This window comes from Adiantum capillus-veneris, chromosome 26, assembly GCF_014529385.1.
Source record: "Adiantum capillus-veneris isolate H3 chromosome 26, ASM1452938v2, whole genome shotgun sequence".
In the NCBI taxonomy this organism is placed as follows: Eukaryota; Viridiplantae; Streptophyta; class Polypodiopsida; order Polypodiales; family Pteridaceae; genus Adiantum; species Adiantum capillus-veneris.
Window position 1 is genome coordinate 72,907,297 of NC_140956.1, and position 8,911 is coordinate 72,916,207.

Consider the following 8,911-nt stretch of genomic DNA (forward strand, 5'->3'; position numbering starts at 1 on the left):
GAAAGACCATAGCTACAAAGATGTGAACCGAACACCGGTAGAGGAGTTTGATTCAGCTACTTTGGTGGGATCCGAATTTCCAGCTTGTTTAGGTAAGCCCAAGGAGTTATGGATGTGTGGAGCCTCGAAATGTGGAAGTCTGAGGCGAGAAGAATATGTTTTAGAAAGGGCTATCGAAGACGAAACTTATATAGGAGAACCCTTTCCAGAGGACACGCTTGAACCATTAGAATGGACACACATTCTAGCAACCCTAGATGTTTGTGCAATTTTGGATGGTCCCACAACAAATTTTTGCGACAAGGACGGCTACGACGTGGTTCCGTACTTCATGTTGAGAACTGTAATCGAAAAAGAAACTGAAAAGAACGATACACTGGAAAAGGAAGATGAAGAAGAGGTGTTTCACGACATTCCCGATCATCCATAGTGGGTCGAAGCAAAGGCAACTCAAAAAGCAGATGCGAGGACCACGGCACAATTTCTATATGAACACGTCTTTGTACGATATGGATTGCCAATAGAAATTGTGAGTGATCGACGCACACATTTTATAAATGAAGTGATAGAGATCCTTCTAGACGAATTCATGGTAATCCATAGGAAATCAGCCCCGTATCATCCACAAGCAAACGGACAAGCTGAAGCAGCAAACAAAACCATATGCACGGTCCTTACGAAGATTTTATCTGAGTCGAGAACTGACTGGGACTAGAAGTTGCATTCGACATTATGGGCATATAGGGTAGCATATAAAACATCAATAGGAACGACCCCATATAACATGGTTTTTGGGCTAAATGCTATCTTACCAATAGAATTCTTGATTTCAACCTTAAGGGTGGCTAAGGATCTAGAGTGGACAGGGCACGAGCTTTCTGATAGATAGATGACCTGGAAAAGCTAGACGAGCTTCGTCTAAAAGCAGTAGCTTCTATCTACGCTCAAAAAAGGCGACAAAAGGAATTTTTTGATAAGCATGTGCGGACTAAAGAGTTTAAGGTTGGGGACTATGTCTTAGTTTACACTCTGAAACAACATGCTAAGAAGCTTAAAAAGCGAGGGATGGGACCTCTGGTGATTAAAGATCTATCACCAAGTGGAGCCGTCAAGCTTGCTACATTAGACGGAAAAGAAATGCCCAATTGGATTAGTGGATGCAGAGTGAAAAAGTATCTTTTGTCGCTAACCCAAGACATGCTTCTCAAAATACATCAAGAAAAGCTGCGTGTCCAGAAAAAGAAAAAGATTGTGGAGGAAGCGCAAGCCGAGGCGAAGGAAAGAATGGAGAAAAGAAGACTACTACGTCAGAAACAGCGCAATGAAGGAGCAATACGAATAAACGCAGTCAGTATAACAGAAATGGATAATGACAAAGAAGAACCCATCATTGAATGCAAAGTAGGAACCAACCAAATCAAAGCCAGAGCACTATTGGATTCAGGAGCTCAAACTAACCTACTTTCACTCAGTTTGTATAGACAATTGACAAATGACACTAAATTACAAACTGCCAAGCAAGAGTTAAAGAGTTACTCTGAGAATTCAATCAAAACTATCGGATGCACAGTTTTACATATACAGATTAACCAGTATGTGTATCCTCATATGTTTTACGTGGTTGAAGACCAAGCTACACAACATCCATTATTGCTAGGACAAACATGGCAGAAGCAATACAATGCAATGATTGACTGGAGTTCTAAATCAGTGCTTATCAAATACGAAGGTGAAAGTCAATCAGTTAAGGTCACCAAAGGAGCAGAGCCAACTCCAAAGGAAGAATCCAAGAACAAAGGTAAACAACAACCAGAGAAAAAGAAGAAGCAATGGCAACCAAAAGTTTCTATACAACTGGATTGCTCTTCGACGAGGAACTCTCAACATTGGATAAGGAAGACAAGCAATAATATAACAGCTCAACCTTGGGAAAAAATGGAGTCAAAGTTGGTATGGAGACCAAAAAAGGTTGTGCTAGAGAACACAAAGGTGGAAAACAGAGTCTTCAATACCAGACAACAGAGTGATTCCAGACAATCAAGGATAGTGAAACAGATCTGGATTCCAAAGAAGTTCATGACGGCACAAAGCTATAGCAAGCAAATTTGGATCCCAAGGATTTGTAAACAGGAACTCCCTTCATTACAATCCACAGAAACTCCTAGGTATTTCAAGGCGAGGAAATCAACACAAAGAACAAAGCAGGTTTGGGTCGCAAAGAGTTTGTGGCAAGCACAAGCGAAGCGGAAGCAGATTTGGATTGTGAAAAAGAACAACAAGGTAAAGAAGAATCCATCTACTGATTCTACTATCGAAGTGCCAAAACCAACCCAAAACCCGACCACCAATCCTTCAATCAAACAAAGAGCAGCTTTATTGGAAAGACTGTTGTATCATCGCTCTACAATTGCATTGGGAACTTATGACCAAAACAACTACAATGCTTTGCCCACAGACACTTCATAGTCGTCCAGGAGGACTCAGACTAGGAGGGGGGGAGGTATACAGGTATACAGGAGCTACAAAGCAGCTACAAGCGACAAAAAACAAAGAAAAACAAAAATTATATTACAAGGGCAGTGTCTTACATGATTTCGCAATTTTTATGTTTGATTGCAGATATTGATAATATTTATGCCCTTATATACCTTGTTTTGCAACAAGAAGAGATCAAATGATGAATTTGGGTCTCTTGACGTGTAAATATCACTAAATAAGAGTGTTTTTGGAGCTAAAAAGTGGGAAAAAGTGGTAATCCAAGTCCAAAAATCACAAATAAGTGTATATTCATATACACAGGGTTACCAGCTATTTATTGTGTATGTTTGGAATTTTTTGGCTTCAATTTGCTATTTTCCTTTATTTTTTATGATTTTCTTGATAAAAGTAAAAGAAAAATAAAAAAGCAGGTGAAACGAGATTAGAAAAAAGAAAAGAATAGATGGTGATGATCCTAATGACAAGGGCAACCCATGGTAAAAATTGAGTACAATTCGGGAAAAGTTGCGGAAAGCCCGAAATGACAGAATTTTGGCAAAGTGGACAGATTTCTCAGAAACAGGTCAAACGGAGTCCAAATTGAGAAATTTCAAATCCTAAAGTGCATTTCACGACGAGATAGGAGCACATGTCAAATTTGGTAACAAGTGATCCAGGAAGTCCAAAGTTAAATATTTTTTACTTCACTTACAGGCTCATCTGCACTATTACCCACTTGGAGAGAGCAAAGAGCACACAGGAGCATCCAACCTTCTACAGCCTTCTACGACTGCTATGAGAGCTCAGAGGACACCAGACATGAGAGGTAGACTCGTTGCCATAAGCTTTTGATGCTTATCGTTAACTTTTGTCGCGAAAACTGAGCAAAACCAAGAAACAAGAGCAGACGGGGAATGCGGTAGAATGCTAGGTAGTGGCACAACCGCCTAACCAAACCTTGCAAGAACTTATAGGTGGGTTACCCTAGTATAGAAGATGGGTTTCTAACACTCAAAGCTCGAGAAAGAACGACTGGAAAAACCCTAGGTCAACAGAGACTGCAAGAGGCAAACAGGAAAAAATTGTTGAAACGACACAAAACTTCTCAGGAAGCTTAACAACATCGAGGGCAATGCAACCATGGAGTATCTCCAGGTTTGGACCACCAAAAGTGGGTCAAAACAACGGATTCGACGACAGACACACAAAGCGTCATTTTGACATAACGGCTGAAATTGACGATCGAATGAAATGAAACTTCACAAGCAGCTTCAAGTAACTATTGATGACTTATGTTTGCAAGCAAAACCCAAAAGAAAGCTGATTCACTTACCGATGGTAAAAAAGACGCTTTCGGGAAACCAAATGGAGAAAGATGGAGAACGGGGAGCCAAAGTCAAGTTCAACCAAATAGATGGCTTCACAACATATCCAATGAGCTGGAAATGCAACTCTTGAGAAGAAAAGTTGAAGAGATTCAACTCCAAGGCAAAAAGACGACTTCGGAGACTGAAATGCCTATAAGGGGGCTTTTTAGCTAAACTAATGACTTCTTAAGTTGAAAACTAGTTAGCAGGGCTTAGGGCACTAGCACAAAGCATTCTTTGCACAAAAGGACCAACATTTCAAGAAAAGACATCATACGCGTATGATGTCTCACAGCATGATTTCACATCCATTTCAACATTTGAGTGCATAGCCTCGTTCCACATGTTAATCACATCCTATGAACCAAGTATCATGAGAATTGGAGTTAGAAAACCCAAGGAAAACCAAAAAGACGCAAAGTAGGCCATAAAATTGATTTTTGGTCCTAATTTTGTCAAAATAACTCCAAACTCATTGAAACTTTGTAGGATTGTTGTTAAACACATCTACAAGCTATCTGAAACCAAAAAGCACCATTTTGACACAAAAGACATCATACGCGTATGATGTCTATTTGCACTTACAGAGCCAAAACTGCTCATTTGTCATCATACACCCATTATATATATCTAATACATGCTACATATGAAATTTGGAACCATTTGGTCAAGAGGATCACCCCATTAGCCCAATTGAGGGAAAATCCTTCACCTAAAGCCTATTTTTGGCCCAAATCCAACATACTCAAGTCCAAACCAAGATTTGAGTAGAGACAGTCCTTCACTAGTACATGGGGAGTCCACAGAACCAATCCCATGCAAAATTGATGAAAAAAGACATCATACTCGTATGATGTCTCCAGAGACAATTTTAGCCCAAAATCTATCCAAACTTCATAAATCCACTGAATAAGCGTATCTAAAGCCAAATCCAAGCTTATAGAGAAATTTGGTCCAAAAATACACTAAAAAACATCATACGCGTATGATGTCTCACTATGTGATTTTGGCACCTCAGGGCTTCAACCACCAAACAGAAGTGATCTACATGCCATTTGAAAGTGAACCACCAAGTTTTATCCAATTTGGATCATAAAATCCAATTCCCTTTCAAAATTTTGCTAAGAGCCGGAACTGGACTAAATTGGCCAAAACTTGACCAAATGGGATCCAAACTCAAATCCAAGCATATGATAATCATGTATACACTATCAGCTACAAGCACAACCAATATGAAGTCATTTTGACACAAAAGACATCATACGCGTATAATGTCTCCAGCATGATTTTGAGCCCATTTTGCATATTTTTTCACCTACCTTGCATCCTTAGGCCCTGAATAGCTCATGTTTCAATTTTCAAGTCATTTGGATAGTTAAAAGCTTCACTTCAGCTTTCAGTACTAAAAAGACGCTAACTTCTGAAATTGGAGTTACAGGATCCATGGATTCCACCAAGTCATCGGCAACGAAGAGAAAAAGACCGACAATCAAAGATGCTATTGCAGAAGCGGAACCCTTTGACATTCCAGCAGAAACCCTCAAGCCAACCAAAACTTGGGTGGAGGAAGCAGTATTGGAGAAAGAGGGAATAAAGATCTACTAGGGGACTTTCAGATATCCTCAAGGGCAAGCGGTGGATGTACCGATGATCCCACAGGAATTGGTAGATTATAGCAGGTCAGGAGACATCAACAGGTACCTGGAAAGGGCAGACTTGCACAGTTTCTTCACCTCGAGACCATCAGGTGTGGATACAAGAAGAGTGTACGAGTTGGCAACATCCATTCAGAAGGATGGAAAAGCCACATTGACAGCCATGGATGGAGAGAAGGTAGAAGTACAGATCACTCCACAGCTAATTGCAGACGCATTGAAGCTGCACAACAAAGGGAGCTCAGTTAGGGAAAGAAGAGAGGCCATAGAGGTCTATGGACCCAAGAAACAGAATGCGACCTATGGAGATATGGTGGACCCAAGAGCAGCAACCCTTTGCCGACTGTACAACCAATTTTTCATGTTTGCAATAAAAGACCGCAAAAGTATACGACACCACCCCATGCCATTGCGACCACCATCACATGGGCATTAAAGAGCAATATGCCAAAAGAGGTGAATTACGCTCAACACATCCACGAGCAAGTAATTGCCATGCACAACGAGAAGCCAAAATACATAGGAGGAGCGGAAATTCTGACAAGAATAGCTTATGAAGCTATTGGAGCTAGAGATCAGTGGCCAAAGGCTCCCTCCCAGAATGAGTGGCTTAGAGAAGCCGATGAGGAGGAAGAACAGCCCGAAGTACCCAAGAGGGCATCCACAAGAGCACGCCGAAAACTAGAAGTAGTTTCAGAACCTGAAGAGGATGTAGACGAGCCACTTAAGAAGAAAGTAAAGAAGAAGGTTGCTCCCAAGCAAACCAAAAGTCAGAAAGCGGCAAGGATGGAAAGATTAGTGGAGCAGTTTAGAGCGGAAAGAGCTCTAAAGGGTGACTTTGAAGAAAAGTGGGTGCCAGAACCCAGTAAAGTCGGAACTAGCTTGGCCAGGCCACATATTGATCAATACGATCAATATATTAAAGCTTATGAGGAGTCAGAGGCTATTTTGGAGCAGCAACCTGTCGAGCCATACATTAAAGAGGAGGTACAACAATTAAAGGCTGAGCTGAAAAAAGACGACAAAGGAAAAAGGAAAGTAGATGGGTCTACTAAGCCTCAAGAGAAAGATGGGCAAGCCGACAAAGGGAAAGCCAAGGAAGCTGAGGACAAACATCCCTCTATGACTGATGTACCAAGCCCAAAGAAGACGGAAAAAATTGTGGAAAAGACCAGAGTAGAGGTGGACACAAATGTTTTGGAAAAGCCAGAAGCCGAGACCAAAGAAAAGAAGATAGATCCAGTTCAGCAAAAGAGAAATGATTATGAGGATCTGGTAGAGATAGGATACACCGAAGAAGAGGCCCTTGAGGCAGTTTATGGGATCACCCTACAAAAACAAGATGAGCGGAGAGGGACGGGGAAAAAGACAAAGAGAAAAAAAGAAAGTGAAGAGAAACTGGACGAACCGAAAGTACTAGAAGAGCCAAAGCCAGTGGAGGTGGTAGCGGAAAGAGCTTTAGAGTTGACAGATGATGATGAAAAAGACATGCACATGGTGCATGAACTGCTTAGCAAGATAAAAGAAAGGTCCAAGGCAAAGGAAGTAGAGATTGAGACAGCCAAACAAAGGGAAGCGGAGTTGCAGAGAAATTTAGAGAATGCTATGACTGAATCTGAAAGTCATAAAGCATCACTCTATGACGCGGAAAACGAGAGAGACGGCTTGGTACTCCAGCTAGCCAAGGCTTCAAGAGAAGTAACAAGGGAGCGGATAGAGGATGAGTTGGAGGCGGCTAAGGATGAGCTCATTGAGCTAAGGGAAAGAGTCGAGCTCCAAGAAAGAACAATCACTAGACTCATGTCTACCCCTAGAGCTAGCAGAGCAGGAACCGAACAAGAGGGAGCTATCGTACCAGTTTTGGAAGACCAGGTCCGAAGCTTACAAAGAGAGCTAAGATTAGAGCAAGTGCAAATGTTGCACATTGCGGAGGGATCATTGGCCGCAGAGGAGAGGCTCACATTAGAAAATCAAACACTACGGACAGAGAATGAGGCCCTCCGCAAACAGCTCCAAGATCTACAAGAGCAAAAAAGAAGAGAGACAGAGACACCACAAGAAGAGTCAGGTGGAGCAGCCATAGAGCTACCTGAAACTGGAGAGGCAACCACAATTGAAGATCCAGCCCCAGCTCAAGAGGTGGCCTCGACTTCAAGAATCTCTGAAGAAGAAGAACAAAGGCTCCATGACCAAATATAAAAGTCAGCAGAGGAGAGTGCCAAGGCGGAAATGGAATGGGAGAGGAGACTCCTAATCTCCATTAGACTTCAAGGACTAGACACAAAAGTGCTCCATGAACAGTGGATGCAACCCGGACTGCCTTTCCCTTTGATGAAATTTGAAGTGCTAAAGACGAAAAAGAGAATAGAGGAGGAGCAGTATGTCTCTCTTTACGAAGGCGACATCACAAAGGAGGAACAATCAAAGAAGATAGTAGATTCACAACCTAGATGGAGGAAAGGTTGGCTGAACAAATACCCAGCCTACCTCATCTACTTGGTGGAGGCACCAAAGGAGATTCGGGAGGATGCAACCTTTTGCCCGGTGCCAAGAGTTAGAAACTGGAAAGAGCATGGCAGGATTGCAGAAAAGAAGCCAAATTGGCTTAATTATCTCAGGATGCCAGGACCAAAGGCAGGAGAGAGAATAGGTAAAGCCTACATGGTGAAAACCCTAACGGGCACCATCAAGCTCTTTACTGGCTCTCCTGACCTTTCATGTCAGATGCTCAAGAAAATCTGCAGGACTCTCTTAGCTTGCATTGAAGTGTTCGCGCCAGATAAAGCCATGACCTCGAGTCTACTATCGACGGCCGACACGGTGACTGATATGATGTACGATCTTTCATTGCAGCCTTCTCCAAAAGTGTTACACCTCCTATACCAAAGGATTATGTTTTTGCCTAGCTTCCACATGCAAACATTCGAAGAAGCTTTCTACACCGGCTTTTTCACCCACGAAAGCAAAATATTCGGCCCAACCTTGACCATCGGCAACCTACGATACGAATCACATTTGCAGATGCTCAAGACGACAGGACTTTATTGACCAAGCATAAAATTCATGTCAGGGACCACATGAACGCGGAGGGGGGGAGTGTTGAGCCAGCAGAGGATCACACCCACATTTTTGCTCACACTCATCATTTTGTAACCATTGATTGTAATAAATGTCTTTCCGACATTAATTTTGATTTGAGCCATTCATTAAGTAACGGGACTCAATTGAGTTTCCAGCTTGTAATCCCGAAGTAATTTCACTTGCTGAGGTAATTAGTTAGAGATGTTCTCACCTCCAAGGCTGAGGTATATAAGCCAAAGTTTTTGTAACCTAAGGTATTCAGATTATTAATCAAAGTGAGTTTTTGAGCACCGGGACTGTGTCTGAGAGAGAGAGAGAGAGTCTTATCTA